This window comes from Crotalus tigris, unplaced genomic scaffold (assembly GCF_016545835.1).
Source record: "Crotalus tigris isolate CLP2741 ecotype Arizona unplaced genomic scaffold, ASM1654583v1 scf7180000024341.3516292, whole genome shotgun sequence".
Taxonomy (NCBI): Eukaryota; Metazoa; Chordata; class Lepidosauria; order Squamata; family Viperidae; genus Crotalus; species Crotalus tigris.
In genome coordinates this window covers 2,470,942-2,486,311 of record NW_024100511.1, presented here as the reverse complement: position 1 = coordinate 2,486,311, position 15,370 = coordinate 2,470,942, and the positions used below count along the sequence as shown (strand labels likewise).

General features: G+C 45.6%; 1 protein-coding gene across 1 annotated transcript in view; it reads right to left on the bottom strand.

The window, feature by feature from the left end:
• The window catches only part of PALLD (palladin, cytoskeletal associated protein), a 524,810-nt gene that overhangs the window by 509,257 nt on the left and 183 nt on the right, over positions 1-15,370 (bottom strand). The window contains exon 2 of the mRNA XM_039326459.1: positions 13,999-14,067. The gene's annotated coding sequence lies outside the window, so the exon portion shown is untranslated. The remainder of the gene's footprint in view (positions 1-13,998; positions 14,068-15,370) is intronic.

Below are 15,370 nucleotides of genomic sequence, written 5' to 3'. Positions count from 1 at the left end.
TAGATATTTTATGGTGAAATTGAACCGGTGGAAATGCTGGGACCAGCTCATCTGTTTGGGAGACAATTTTCTGGGTGTTTTTAGGGCTTCCAGATTCTTGTGGCAGTCCATACCTGGAAAGGAATCTTATTCCCCTCCAAGAAATGTTGCCAAGTTAAGAGACCTTACCGTATGGCATACGCCTCCTTTTCCCTTTGTTCTGTCTCTGTGAGTTTTCTCGATTTGTAAGCACAAGGTTGTAATTTTCCTTCATTATTCTCCTGCAGCGATACTGCTCATACTACTACGTCACTAGCAACTGCTTGAATTATAAAAGGTTTCTCAGTATAGGGGTGTTTTAATACTGGTTTGGCTGAGAATAACCTTTTTAATTTCTCAAAAGGAGCTTGGCATTCTACAGTCCATTTCAATGGCTGACTAGGCTTCAGTTTCCCCTCTCCTTTTGTCTTTACAATTATCTCCTAGTGCAGGGCAGAGCCTATTCTAGCATAGCCTGGACTTTTCTGGGGTCCATCTCCATGCTGTTAGATGAAATGAAATATCCAAGGTAATTGATTCTATCTTTGTATAACTCCCACTTAGATAATTTGGCATACAAATGGGCTGCCCGCAACTTGTTCAGCAAGGCTCTGACCAGTTTTACATGTTCTTCCTTAGTCTCTGTAAATATCAGGATGTTGTCCAAGTAGACAAGCACCCCCTTATAAAAGTGTTCCTGGAGCACCTCGTTTATCAATTGCATAAATACTGTGGGTGCCCCCTGAAGCCTGAATGGCAGAACTCTGAATTGGAAACACCCTAAGGGGCAATTGAATGCAGTTTTCCATTCATCCCCCTTTTTGATTCTGACTCTGTAATATGCCTCTCTCAATCCAACTTTAAAAAAATCTTCCCTTTTGACAAATGCACCAGCATGTCCTTCATCAAAGGGAGGGGGTAGAGGTTACTTTCACTCACTGCATTGAGAGACCTATAAACCACACAGACATGAAGAGACCCATCTTTTCATGAAATAGCACAGGGGCTGCTGTTTTTGGCTTTGCTGGCTGGATGAAACCTCTTACTGAATTCTTCTCTACAAATTTCTTTAATTCCTCTAATTCCCATAGGGTCATGGAGTATAATTTTGGTTTAGGTAACTTTGCCCCCGGGAGTATTTCAATAGCACGATCTGCGGGTCGGTGAGGGGGTACTTTGTCAGATCTCTCCTTGCTGAATACTTCAGCCAGATCCTGATATTCCTCTGGTATGCCTTCCAACTCCCCCTCCCTTGCTGCTGCTGCACTTTCTGGGGATTTCACCCCTCCCTTTGGCCTGGGTTGCCTTCTGGCTGTCGATTTTTCCCTTTGGGAATCTCAGTTCTCCAATCCTGCAATCCACCCTGGGGTCCATTTTGTTAGCCATACCATGCCTAATATGAGTAGGCATTCCATTCCAGGGTCACCACAAACATTAAAGTCTCTCGTGGTTCCCTATGATAAGCTGAATGGGTTGCATGGCTTCTTCAGTCTCCTCACTGGGATTTCTAGGTTCCCCACCAGGGTTGGGCTTATGATGCAATGAGTGTAGCCAGAGTCTATTAGAGCTTTTAATGTGACTTTTTCCAGCATCCTTGGGCTAAACAGTTCTATGTTTCTGGTGAGGGGCGTGATGGGTCCACTTACCAGGGGTTCATCCTCCAAGACATCTTCTGAAGATTCCGAGGGTTCTCCAGTCTGGGTTGGAGTTCCTCCTCCCCCCCTGTTTGGATGGGGTTAGGACTTAGACAACCTCCTTTGGCTTCAGTGGGGTTTTCCCTGGTTTTCCCCCTGCTGTTCGGTCAGGTTTTCAAAGTGGAGTTTTTGAGTGGCATTCGGTGGTGCAGTGACCATCCTTCCCACATTTGAAGCATCCCGTTGGTCGGGGAGTAGTGGGAGTCTGTTTTCCAAGCTTCTGGGGTGCCTCTGCTGGGGATCATCCCCAGGATCTCCCCAGATGCCATTGCCTTCTTTCCTGATCGATCTCTGCTTCCTCAGCCAGGATGTACCAGTCGTGGAATAAGTCAGAGTCGCGCCGGGGAATGCAGGCATAATACAGGTCATAATTTAGCCCATCTTTGAAATGTCCCACCAAAACTTCTTCTGGCCAATTAAGTTTGCTGGAAAGGGCTCAGAATTCCTGTGTATTCTGCTACAGGGCACCAGCCCTGCCTGACACTTTTTATGTGTTCTCTGGCTTTCCGATCAGCTAAGGGATCCTCGAAATGTCTTCTCAGGGCTGCCATGAAGTGGTTAAAATTTCGCAATTTAGGTGCATCTGCATCAGGGAGGCTCACCATCCAATCGGCCGCTGCCTCTTTTAGTGCCATGGTCACAATTCCCATCTGCCTGTGGTCACTGAGGATGTCTCGCCCATATTCTTCCATGTAGCTCAGGATGTGAGCCAGGAAAAACCCCAATCTGTGTGTTTCTCCATTGTACTTTACCCCCAGATACAGGAACTTCTGACTGGGCCGGTGGTCTCTCCTCCTCCTGGGTCAATGACTGGCTCCATCAGCTGGTGCAGCTCAGGCAGGAGTGGCTGCTGCTGTAGTGGCGGCCGCAGTTTCCAAAGTGCTGATAGAAGGACCCGGGTTTGCTACCTCAATTCCGTTGCCCTCTGCCTCTTATGCTGTGCCTGGATTCACCATGCCACGACATGGGTCAGTTCTCTCTTCCTTGAGTGAGTCGGGCATGGCATGGCTAACCAAATGGAACCCATGGGTGGAATGGAGGACCGGGAACTCAGATTCCCAGATGGAAATACAATAAAACCCCAGCTCAGCTCTGAAATGGGGGAAGTCACTCTGAAAGAGCAGTGGTGGGGGAGGGGGGAAGGAGTTACAAGACATCCCAGAGGAATACAGGGACTTAGCTGAAGTGTTCAGTGAGGAGAAATCTGACAAACTCCCCCCCCCATTGGCCCACTATCTGCTCCATCAAGATACAACCAGGGGCGAAATTACCTAGGCCAAACTTATATTCCATGAGCCCACAGGAGTTGGAGAAAATGCAAAAGTTCATAGACAAAAATCTGGAAAGGGGTTTCATTCAGCCAGCGAAACCCAAGACCGCAGCCCCAGTGTTATTTCAAGAAAAGAAAGATGGGCTTCCCCGCCTCTACGTGGACTATAGATATCTGAACGCAGTGAGCGAGAGTAACTTATACCCCCTCCCTCTCATGAAGGACATGCTAACACACCTATCGAAAGGAAAAATCTTTTTGAAAGTGGACTTGAGGGAGGTGTATTACAGGATTAGAATTAAAGAAGGAGATGAGCGGAAAACTGCTTTCAATTGCCCCTTAGGGTGTTACCAATTCAGGGTTTTACCCTTTGGCCTTCAAGGGGCACCTGCAGTATTCATACAATTAATAAATGATGTGCTCCGAGACCACTTATATAAAGGGTTGCTTGTTTACCTGGACGATATCCTGATATTCACTGAAATGAAAGAATGTGAAATTAGTCAGAACTGTACTGAAAAAACTCCAGGTATGCTAAGCTGTCTAAGTGTGAATTTCATAAGGAAATATTGACTACCTGGGGTATTGAATCTCGCTGAGTGGCATAGAGATGGACCCTGAAAAGGTCTGAGCTGTACTAGAATGGGCTCCGCCCCGCACCAGGAAGCAATTGCAAAGTTTTCTTGGATTTGCTAACTTTTATCAGCAATTCATCCCCTCCTTTGCACAGATCGCGCTACCAATTACTAACTTGTTAAAGGCAAAAGGGGAAGGGAAACCCAAACTGAGTCAGCCATTGAAATGGACAGTAGAATGTCAAATTGCATTTGAAAGGTTAAAAATACTATTTTCCACAGAGCTGGTTCTAAGGCACACTGATACCGAAAACCCTTTTGTAATTCAGGCTGATGCTAGTGATGTGGCTGTGGGGCAGTACTATTACAAGAGAATTATGAAGAGAATTTGCAGCATTGCGCATACACATCAAGGAAACTCACAGAGACAGAGCAAAGGTGGGCAGTTTGGGAGAAGGAGGCTTACATGGTCCGATGGGCATTTCTAACCTGGTGGTACTTCCTGGAGGGGAACAAAATTCCTTTCCAAGTGTGGACCGACCACAAAAACCTGGAAGCACTAAAAACACCCAGGAAACTGACCCCTAAGCAAGTGAGATGGTCACAACATTCCCATCGGTTTAATTTCACGCTAAAGCACTTGCGGGGAAAAAAAATTTCCTAGCAGACGCATTGTCCACACTGCCCCAGTACAATAGCCACCAAACAGAAATAACAGACCCACGTATGCCAACAAAACAATTAGCAGCACAAGTCACCACCCAAGCACAAGCAAAACCTCAAAAGCCCCTAGTGAGCCAAGCAGGGATTGAATTCAAAAAAGCACTAGAAACCGATGAATGGTTCCTAAGCCACAAGAACCTATGCACCATGACCAATGGTTTACCATGAGTCGAAGGAAAGCTGTACATCCCAAAGAGTCATAGACTGACATTCATGCAGCTATGCCACAATTCAAAATCAGCTGGACATTTTGGATTCGTAAAAACTTTGCACTTGGTGAAACAGCAGTTTTGGTGGCCGTCAATAAAAAAGGACATCGAAAGTTACATGGCCAATTGTCCAACTTGTGCTGCAGCAAAGAGAATGCAAGGAAAAACCTCAGCCTTGTTGCAACCAGTAGCGACTCTATCAGCGCCTTGGAGAGAAATCTCTATGGACTTTATTGTGACTGGAAAGTGGGGGGAACACAGTCATTTGGGTCATGACGGATTTATTCTCTAAACAAGTACATTTTATCCCATGCCAAAAAATCTCCAATGCAAAGACACTTGCAAAGCTGTTCATCCAGCACATTTATCGACTTCATGGAGCCCCACAATGAATCATCTCAGAGAGAGGGGTATGGTTCACATCAGAATTTTGGAAAGCATTCCTGGGACTGTTGGAGACCACACAGGGATTGTCATCTAGTCATCATCTGCAGACGAATGGTAGGACTGAACGGTCGAACTCAGTACTGGAGCAGTACCTATGCTGCTTCATTAACTACCAGCAGGACAATTGGACCAACCTATTCCCATTCGCAGAGGTCACCTATAACAACTGTGAAAGGAAAAAATATCTTAATAATTCTTTCTGTATAAATCAAACATATTTTTGATATTCAATTAAAATAAAGGCAATGTCTGCTGAGATATACTTAGTAAAAGGAAGAACTGTGACCTTTGGATTAGATGATGAAAGACATTTTCCACAGGAACAGAGTGTGGAAACAGATAGCATAGGAATTGAGGAACTAAGCCTTGTTCACGGGTACAATGACATGAGTAGAAAAAGTAGTGAGGAAAGTAGTGGTTAGAGCAAGGACAAGGAAAAGCAGGAATCTGGCTCAGTATCTAGGACAATGGAATAAGAATAAGAACTAACACAATGGTCAGTTCCAGAAATAGGGAGCTGACCTGGAGGCCAGTCCCAAGAAAGGGAAGTGGGATGGCTACTGGGTGGCACCAGAATGCTAGAGGTAGGCACAATGTTAAGGTATAAAGCCTGCTTCAAAGATCTGGGTGTTGCCTCTTGGCCCAGCTGTCAGACATAATGACTGCTAGTCCATTTGGTCCTTATTGCAATAAGTTGTTGAAATGTAAGTACTGAATTTGTGTGTTAAATTGAAATAAACCTCTGGATCCTAACGTGAGAATTTTGTTGTGTGTTGTCTCTTGTTTCTCTTTAACAAGTTTTTCCCCTGACACAACACAGTGCATTCCAGCATGGAGTATACTCCTTTCCAGGTGGCGATGGGACAATGTTTCAACCCGATGCCAGAACTCCCATCGAACGTCTCGACCATCTCCTCCTTGAAGGAGTGGATCACATAATTACAGAATACCCGGCCAGTCGTGAGAAAAGCATTAAATGAAGCTAGGGAAGCATATAAATTCCAAGCAGATAAGAAACAAAGAGAACCTAAACCATTTCAAATAGGAGAGAAAGTTTACCTATCAACGAAGTACCTAAAATCCCTGCAAACCTCAAAAAAGCTAGGACCCAAATTTGTAGGACCATTTCCTATTAAAAGAATAATCAATCCTGTCACTGTAGAATTGGAACTTCCAAAGACATTCAGACAAGTTCACCCAATTTTCCATTGCAGCCTTTTAAAATGCGAACTGCAATTGCGCTTAAGGCCAGCTGCAGCTCCTTCCCCTCTTCCAATTATGGTAGAAGGTGAACAACATTTTGAAATAAAAGAAATCATAGAATCCAGAAAACATCATGGTTCCATCCAATATCAAGTAGCATAGAAACACCTGTCACCTTCCCAAAATGAGTGGGTCCAAAAACTACATGTCAGAGCCCCCCGACTACTTAGTAAATTTCATGCTGCATACCTGGACAAACCAGACTAATCTTTGTCTCCCTTATTTCTGTTTTATTTCTACAGATGGATCTTTCTTTTTTCTAAGGGGTCAGAACCCATTTTCCCTGGGGGTGGGAAATCCATCTCATCTCTCTCCTATTTCTTTCTTTCTGAGGGTTCTGCCATTCCTCTGAGGGGGAGGAGGGAAGGCTCCACGGTATGTTATTCTGCTTTGCTACAATGTATCCTTTCTGCTGTTCCTGCGTGCTTTGAACTATCTCTCCCTTGATATTACCTTGGGGTGAGAAAGGAATGTGCCTCCAGCCATCTGGCTTATCTCTCACTGCGGAAGGGAAGGCGCAAAAACCCAACAATATCTTCAAAGCATGGGAAAGGACTCTATTATCAGCTCCTTTCCCACAGCAAACTTAACATGTGAGGATTGGCCCATTCTAACTGACCGGATGAACTATTGGGCTGAGGTTTTGCTTGGGACTCTTTTAACCTAGTGATCTGAGTGGGAAACCCTCAGATGGGGCGTTGTCTTACCTGATGCCTTTTCTAAGTACAGAGATGGAGAATCCACCAATGAGTTTTCACTGTCTGCCTGCTCTTGAGACCAAGTAGCCAAACTTGACACGCCCCCTCTTGCTAGGAGAGCCAGTCTTGACAAGGGCGAAAGTGGCTGAAGGTGGACGAGGTGTTGGCTCTCAAACCCTTAAATTTGGCCTAACTGACCTAAAGGGTGGGTGTGGATTCTCCATCTCCGTACTGAGAAAAGGCGTTCAAGTAAGACAACGCCCCTTCTCCAGTACAGGAGATGGAGAATCCACCAATGGGACATGCCAAAGCCTCACTGTCCCGATGGGTGGGAAACAGATAAGGCCGGAATAGTGTCCAGGGAGACCACCTGCTGAAGGACCCTCCGACCAAAGGAGACGTCCGTCACAGCGAAGCGGTCGATCGTGTAATGGCAGACAAACGGGGAGGGCAAGGACCATGTCGCAGCCCTGCAAATGTCCTCGATGGATGCCTGAGTGGCCCATGCCACCAAGGTCGCAGCCATGCGAGTAGAATGGGCAGTAAGATGAGTTGGAGCCGGCAGGCCCTGATCCATCTGCCAATAGTGCCAGCGGAAACCTTCTGTCCCCGAGAAGCTGGACGGAAGGAGACAATAGGGTCTCAGACCTACGAAAAGGCTCTGTGCGCTTCATGTAATGCCGCAGTGCCCTGTGGACATCCAGTGTGTGCCGCTGCCGCTCCAAGTCATGGGAAGGATTGGGGCAAAATTTTTTCAAGATGACTTCCTGTGCTCTATGGAAGACCAAGTTTACCTTGGGCACAAAGGCGGGGTCCAGGCGGAGGACCACCCGATCACTGTGAAAGATACAAAGGTCATTTCTGACCGAGAAAGCAGCCAGCTCAGAGATACATCTAGCTGACGTGATGGCAATCAAGAACACAATTTTAAGAGAAAGGTTCTGCAATGGAACAGTAGCTATGGGCTCAAAAGGGGTCTTTGTCCGTGCGTGAAGGATGAGGGACAATTCCCAAGAGGGGTACCTGTGTACCACGGGAGGCCTGGTGTTGCACGCACCCTTGAAGAAGGTTCATATTCTGGGATGGTGAGCTAAGGGAACTGAATCAGTACAGGTGAGTAATGTTGACAGGGCCGCCACCTGTCTGCGAATAGTCGCAGGGGCCAGGTCGCTGTCCCGACCGTCCAGGAGATAATCTATGATCTGAGGAATGGTCAATTTGTAGATATCTAGTTGTTGCCTTCTACACCAATGGCAAACAATTCTTCCAAGTAGAATCATAAATGCAATTGGTCGCCGGGCGACGAGAGGCCTGAATCATAGTTATTGCCTGCAACAAGAATATCTTTGTGTCCTGATGTTGCGCTCAGGTGCTAAACGTTCAATTGCGGTCCCTGAGAGTCCGGGTGTTGGAGGACCCCTTGGTGCAAGGACACCCGATGTGGGGGAATCTCCCTCGAGGGAAACCAGTAGGGATTCATCAGATCGGCAATTCAGAGCCTCTGTGATCCATACGAGGCCACGAGGCTCGCTTCCGCCTGTTCCTGGAGCAGTTTGCGGAAGATCGCCGGAATGAGCAGGAGGGGAGGGAAGGCCTACAGGAAAGCCTGCGGCCATGGAATCCGCAGGGCAGGCGTTCCGTCCGCCCCTGGAATATAATAATGGGAGAAGTACCCGGGGAGTTAGGCATTGTTTGATGACGCAAACATGCCAAGGATTGGATGGGCGGACCTACTGAAAATCTTGGCAAAGAGATCTGGATGCAATCCCTTTCCCGAGATGTGTTTGGTCCTGAGAGGAGCCAGGTTGCGCTCTGTCCAGGGCCCCAGTAGCCATGTCTTGGACATAAAGAACTTGGACTTGGTGTCCCCCTGCTGGTTCACGTGGACCTTGGGCGCCACTTTGACCATGAGGACCCGTACCTGATGGTCCCTGATCTAGAGCTGGAATAGGCAAAGATCTGAATTGATGGCCTTGAGCTCCAGTCAATTGCTGTTGTGTCTCAAGTCTGCACAGAACCAATGGCCCAATGCAAACTGAGACCGTAGAAGGGCACCCCAACCGAATGGATGTGCGACCGTCTTGATGGTGGCATAGGGTGAGGATTGGAAGCCTGACCTGGCGGTCGGATGCACTGGCATTTGCTCGTTGGATCGACCAGAGGAACCATAAAGGCTCCCGCAAGTTGAGCCAGGGAACTATGGCTATGCCGGAGATCATCTTCCCAGAAGCTGGGAGATCCAGACCAGTGAAACGGTGCGGCCCTTGTACACCCGGCAAGCCAGAACCCTGATGCTGACCAACCGCACCGGGGGGGGGGGGATAGACCCTGCAGTTTGTGTATCTATGATGGCTCCCTGGTGCAGAAAACTGGATGAGTGAACTGTCTGGCTTTTCTGGAAATTGACCGAGAACCCGCACTGTTGGAGGACCTGAATAGTTAGTAGCAGGTCCGACTGAGCTGTCCTAAAGGACGACGCTTGGTCAAGGTTTGGTCCAGTCAACACTGGACGCGTACCAGTACCTTCCGTACGTGGGCGGCCAGTACAGCTGGGATCTTGATGAATATCCTGGGAGCCAAGGAGAGACCAAACCGACGGGCCTTGTACTGGATGTGCCTGTTCCTGTAAGAGAACCTGAGAAACAGCCGGTGAGCTGGAGGGATGGGGAAGTGGAGATACGCCTCTGTGGGGTCTATTGACGCCAGGGAGTCTCCCTGACTGATGCTGTCCAGGATGGACTGGAGTGATTGCGTCGTGCATGTGATGTAATGAATCAGACCCTGAGGTCCAGAATTGCTCTCCATCCTCCTAAGGATGGGGAATCACAAAAAGGATGGAGTAGAATCCCCTTCCCATGTGATTCGGAGGTACCGGCTTTATGGCCTGACCCTCTAGAAGATGCTGAATGGCTTCCTGCACAAGTCTCTGTGTGAGTGGATTATGGGAAATGGGATAAGAGATGAAGCGGTCCAGGGTGCTGGCTAGGAACCCCAGGGACAGACCAAACTAGATGGTTTGTAGGACTCAGGCATCCCTGGATGTGAGTTCCCACTGATGGAAGAAGTGGGCCAGCCTTCCCCCAATGGAAAGTGCAGTATAAGAGTTTCTTGGGCCCCTTATAGGGGTGACCTGCCCCTTGAAATGGCCTCGTAGATTGGTTCTGTTACTAATGCTGAAAAACCAGTCTGTCATACGGATGGACATATGGCCTGTCCTACCTGGGTGTGTATGAACTGGAGGGCTGAGTGGCAGTTGAACTTGCTGCCGGCCGAGAGGAATGTCTGTGGACGTATGGAATGGATGTCTGTTGGACCGTCTATTCAAGTGAGCCATGGCCTTCTGCTTGTCCTTGTTTTCCCCCAGATACGGGACTGGGGCCTCCCCAAAAGGACTATAGCCCAGATATGAAGCAGTCACCAGACGCCATTGCTTTGGCGTCAGCCTGCCAGTGTTGCAGCCACAGTGTCCTTCTGTCTGTGATGTTGTCTGCAAGGGACCTAGATGCAAAAGTGGCCAACTGAAATGTCATGTCTGCAGCATCAGTTCCTGGTGAGTCCAAATGTCCTCAGCAGGGATTCTGACCTGAAGCTGATGAAGCCAAAGTAGGATGGTCCGCACAAAAAGGACGCGTAAGTGGCCGTTTTAATTGCCCATGCTACTGATTGATGGGTCTTCCGAAAAGTGAGGTCCCATTTTCTGTGAGGTCCCATTTTCTCCGCCATGTCCCTAGTGACCGCCTTCTGGGAAACCAGAGGGATCCAGGCTTTGTCTACCTTGGGAACCTCCCAGGTCCCAGTGAGATCTGAGGAAGTGCTAAAAACCCATTTATCAGTCTCACTTACTGAAGGAAGGGAGGAAGGGGAGGCCCACTGTTTTTTATTATTATTTCTTTAAGAAAAATAGAGGAACATAGAATGAACAAGCTTCCCGAAGGGGGGAGTTTGGGGGGAGGTTCCTCCTCCTCTGATAGATTAATTTCCTGCTGTTCCTCACTCTGCGGAGGTGAGGATCCACTCATGGAGAAGTGTGCAGGAGAAGTGGGTTCCTGAAGCATAGGGAACTGCATAGGAGGGACATAAGGTGGCATGCCTGGATAGAAGGAAAGACCATTCTGTTAGTGCACGGTCTATAACCCTGGATTGGCAAGGCCTCAAGGCGGCCGTCGGAGAGAATGTCTCCGATGTCTGCTCCCCTGAGGCCTGCGGCCGTTGTCGTGAAGGTGTGATTTCAGGTGGGGGACTAAGTGTCGAGGGTGTTCCTGTGAGGGACCACACACCCTGAGATGATGATGAAAGACCTAAAGGAAGGTCAAATTCTGAGGCCACCAATGGATCCTTCTTCCAATCCTGTCTGTCTCTGCGCTCTGGAGAACTCCTTCTCCAGAGCCTGGTGCCTACAGCTGACTTGCTTTTCCGCCAACGTGGATGGCTTCTTGAACACCGTCTTGGCCTTAGATTTGGGCTTGCCTGCCGCCTCCTGTTCAGAGGATTTGTAGCAGCCGTAACTGGATGGAGGGACAGTGCCCACTGGGTGAGGCAACATGGAGTCCTCCATCCAAGTTGAGCAGTCTCAGGGAATCTGAGATTGAAGCTCTGGCAGACAAGCCGTTGGCGGGAGCTAAATTGGAACAAGTAACAAGACTGTTCCCCTGACCACCTGACCAGCAAAAAAATTCTCTCTGGGCTTCGGTCATGGCAATTGAGTCAGATGCCGAAGGCACGTTTGGGATCACTCTCTGGGCCCCGCCCGGAGGCCTTAGGTGGCCAGGCAAGGTGTACCAGCAAAAAAAGGCCCCACTGAAGGGCGCAGAGGCCTGAGATGAGGCCCGGCAGAGGCAATGTGAATTCAAAATGGCGATTCCAAAACAAGGTGGTGGCCTGAGAATTGGGCCTAGTCAGTTAATTACTGGCTGTAAATAATGTTACAGTTGATAAGGCCTAATGGTAGTCGCTGTGTAGAGTTTCTCAGCTATGCTGAAATTAATGGTCAGAAGGTCTGTTGGGAACAGCCTGTAAAGTGCTGAGGCCTTCAGTTAATTATTTGGCTGATGGCAATGCAAGGCCGACCGCGTAGTACACCCAAAATGACGGCTGCGGCAAATTCTTTTAAGGTTTCCTGAGATCGATTAGGGGACTGCTATGAAGACCCCTGTCTTGAAAGGCAGGACCCTAATAGTTTTGCTTCAGAAACTGATTGCAAAGGGAAGGAAACTTCCGTTTGAATTCTGGACTCGTCAGCCATCCAAAATGGCGGCCGCAACTTTTGGGCCATTTGAAACGGCCTCTGGAGGCTTGGCAAGGTAATATTACTCTTGGTGGAAAGCTGACTGCAGCACAAAGCGGTGTGCCGAGAAAACAGGGCTCCAATTAAAATCTTCCAGAAGCTGCTTGCCAAGTGAAGGAAAAAACCTCCGTTCGGTTTCTGAGCTCTGGGCTGTCCAAAATGGCGGCCGCGACTTTCATCCGTTTAAAAACGGCCTCTGAAAGAGAAAAAACTCTGGGACTGATAGTGGCTGCAGAGCTGAGCGTCACAGAAAAGCCCACAGGGAATTGGAAAAAAATTTTCCTCCCCCTCCCCAGAGTCCTGGGAAAAGAGTGGAGAAGTGTTTTTCCACACACACAGGAGCCTCGAATCAGCCGATTAGAGGCTGCGCTGAGTCCAGTGTCTTAGGGAAAATTTGGGGGGAAATTAACCTGCTTTTGAGAGAGAATCACTAATTAGGGAATATAAATTTTAAAGGCAAGGAGAATCCAACAGTGGTATCTGACCTGCTAATGAATTGAAGATCTCTAAACCTGAGAGCCAACCTTAATACGTCTTCAAGAGCTTGAGACCAAGTCGAGACTGGATCTCCTAGCAAGAGGGGGCATGTCAAGTTTGGCTACTTGGTCTCAAGAGCAGGCAGACAGTGAAAACCCATTGGTGGATTTTCCATCTCCTGTACTGGAGAACCTGCCTATCATGCCTGCTATCAGCTTCTCCTAATAAAAGTTCCTTTTGGAAAGAAACTGTTCCAGGAGTCCTGCTGTCTTGGGATGAGGTTTTGAAGTGGCCCCTGACAGAGGATATAAGAGGAGGGGGTTTGGCGGGAAGGAGGAGGAGTGAGGACGGAGAGAAGGTAATAGGGAGGAGAGGAGAGATGCCAGTGGGACAAGCCTGATGGAGACAAGGGGATAGGAGAAAATTCTGTGGGGCAAACCTAAGGGAGAGAAGGGGATAGTAACTGGCCCTTTGAGGGCAACCATAATGCTGATGCGGCCCTCAATGAAATTGAGTTTGACACCCCTGATCTATCCACCGTGTTTAACTGTGGGTATCTGTAGTTAATGCTGAACTGAGAGGAGCCAGGATAGAGACCTGCAATACAGGGAAACCAGATTTCTTTTGCCAGAGCTCTGCTACTTTAAATGATAGCTAATCTGGTTAAAATAACACTTGAACCCTCTCAAATGGCAGACATGATCATAATTAGAACTAGCCTATGAGTTATTTCTAGACCTCTCTGATTAGACATCGGCATATTTATAAATGCTTTTTTCATATTACTAAGAAGTTTAATAAAAGCTGTTCAATATATTGTTTTATTATCTCTCTCTCTGTGTCTGTCTGTCTCACACAAACACATACACACACAAACACTTTTTTTTTCAATTTTTCTAATATTATTAAATCTGCAAACAATATTTTGGCAGAAATACTTATCTATCAAAGAAACCTCAGACAATATCCTGAGAGAAACCATAAATTCTACATAAACAACTTTGGATACTTTAAGAGAATATTGATATCCCATGAAAATAAGGTGGAAAATAAATATTCTGAGCACAAGTAAATACTTGGGTTTACTGAGCATAAATAAATATTGGATTTTCAAAAGAAGACTGTTTGGGGGAATAATTAAGAAAGAGGAATGAAATAGACAAAAGTATGAGTACTCCATTAATAAAAGTCTTTAACAATAAAATATATTAAAAAGAATGATAATTAGTAGGAACTTTTAAAAATGGCAGCAAAATATGAAATAATGTTTCTCAATGCTTAATATTAAATAAATATAATTAAATTATATTCAGTGAAGAATCAAAATAGATCATACAAACCTTTTAAATGGTCAGGAAAAATTCTGAAGAATTTTCATGTAGGATAATGGAGCTCTTCAGCCTTTTTTTCTAAGAAAACAGGAAGTTTGAGCTGCTTTAGTTATTCATTCAAGAAAGCTTGATCCACAGTAAGTATTGAGATAACCGTGGCCCCTGACTTACATCTGTCTTCTCTGACTGTAATTCCTGTCCTTCTCATCTATATTTGGCAACTGAACTCATGTTTCAGTGAACTGTCACTATCTGGAATTTCAGCATAATAAAATTGAGCCTAGAAAAACAAACAACTTCCATGTTTCAAACTTAAACGTTCAAAAAAACTTGAATTGATGCTGATTATAACATATTATCATATTCTTGCTGATAACCATGTTCTTATTTACTATTGAAGAATTTTAAAATGTGACACAACTACAGTTGTCTACAGGGAATGTTTTGTATAGCAATTCATCTTTCATGCTTCTTTTTGGAAAACAAAAGAAAGAAATGATATTTGACTTGTATCCATTTTTATTCTAAACAACCTTTTATCTGTAATTTATATTGTATCAACACTCTCACAATAAAAATGACTCAATAAAAGCTTAATTTGTGATATCAGACTATATAGTAGATTAATGCATGAAACTGACTATGCCTGTAAATGTCTTTTAACATTTTCATAGCTGTGTCCCTTCTTTAACACTGATGTACAACATATGACTTCATTTTAATTTCTGAATCTCTAGTGTTATATACCTGAGAAAAAAATCCTGTACTGGAATTTATTTTAGAAGAATGAACTTTTAACATATCCATTTCTTTTGCATTTTTCTCTCTTTTTAGCATAGATTTTTATTAAAGATGATATTAAACAAGTAAAACAAATTACAATAAACAACTAAAAAAATACAAAACCTAATATAAAAATATATTTAAAAAAAAGAAAATATATTTATAAAGTGCAGAAATCCATGTCCCAAATAAAAGAAAAGGAAAAAAAATAAGAAACAGAAATTTTCTCCTTCATTCCCAATGAGTATATTCAACACTAACAACTTAGTACTGTCTCTTAAAATACAACCAAACACCTCTTCATTCCATACCTCACCCCATTTTCTGTGAACTCATTTCTAAATCTTCAGCTCTCTTTATTAATCAGCAGATATGCAAGTAAAAGTAACAAAAATAACTGATTAATTCCTCCTTTAGGGTGGAAGATCTCAACTTATGACCACAATTGGGATTAAATTTAACAAAGTGATTGTTAAACAAGATCCCATATGATTCACTCAGTGACCACAATCCTATTACTCCCAGTTGTGATTGTTATACAAACTTCTTGGTTGACCAAGAGAGCTGCCTATCAAAGGATTTCAGCTTTGTGCAGAAC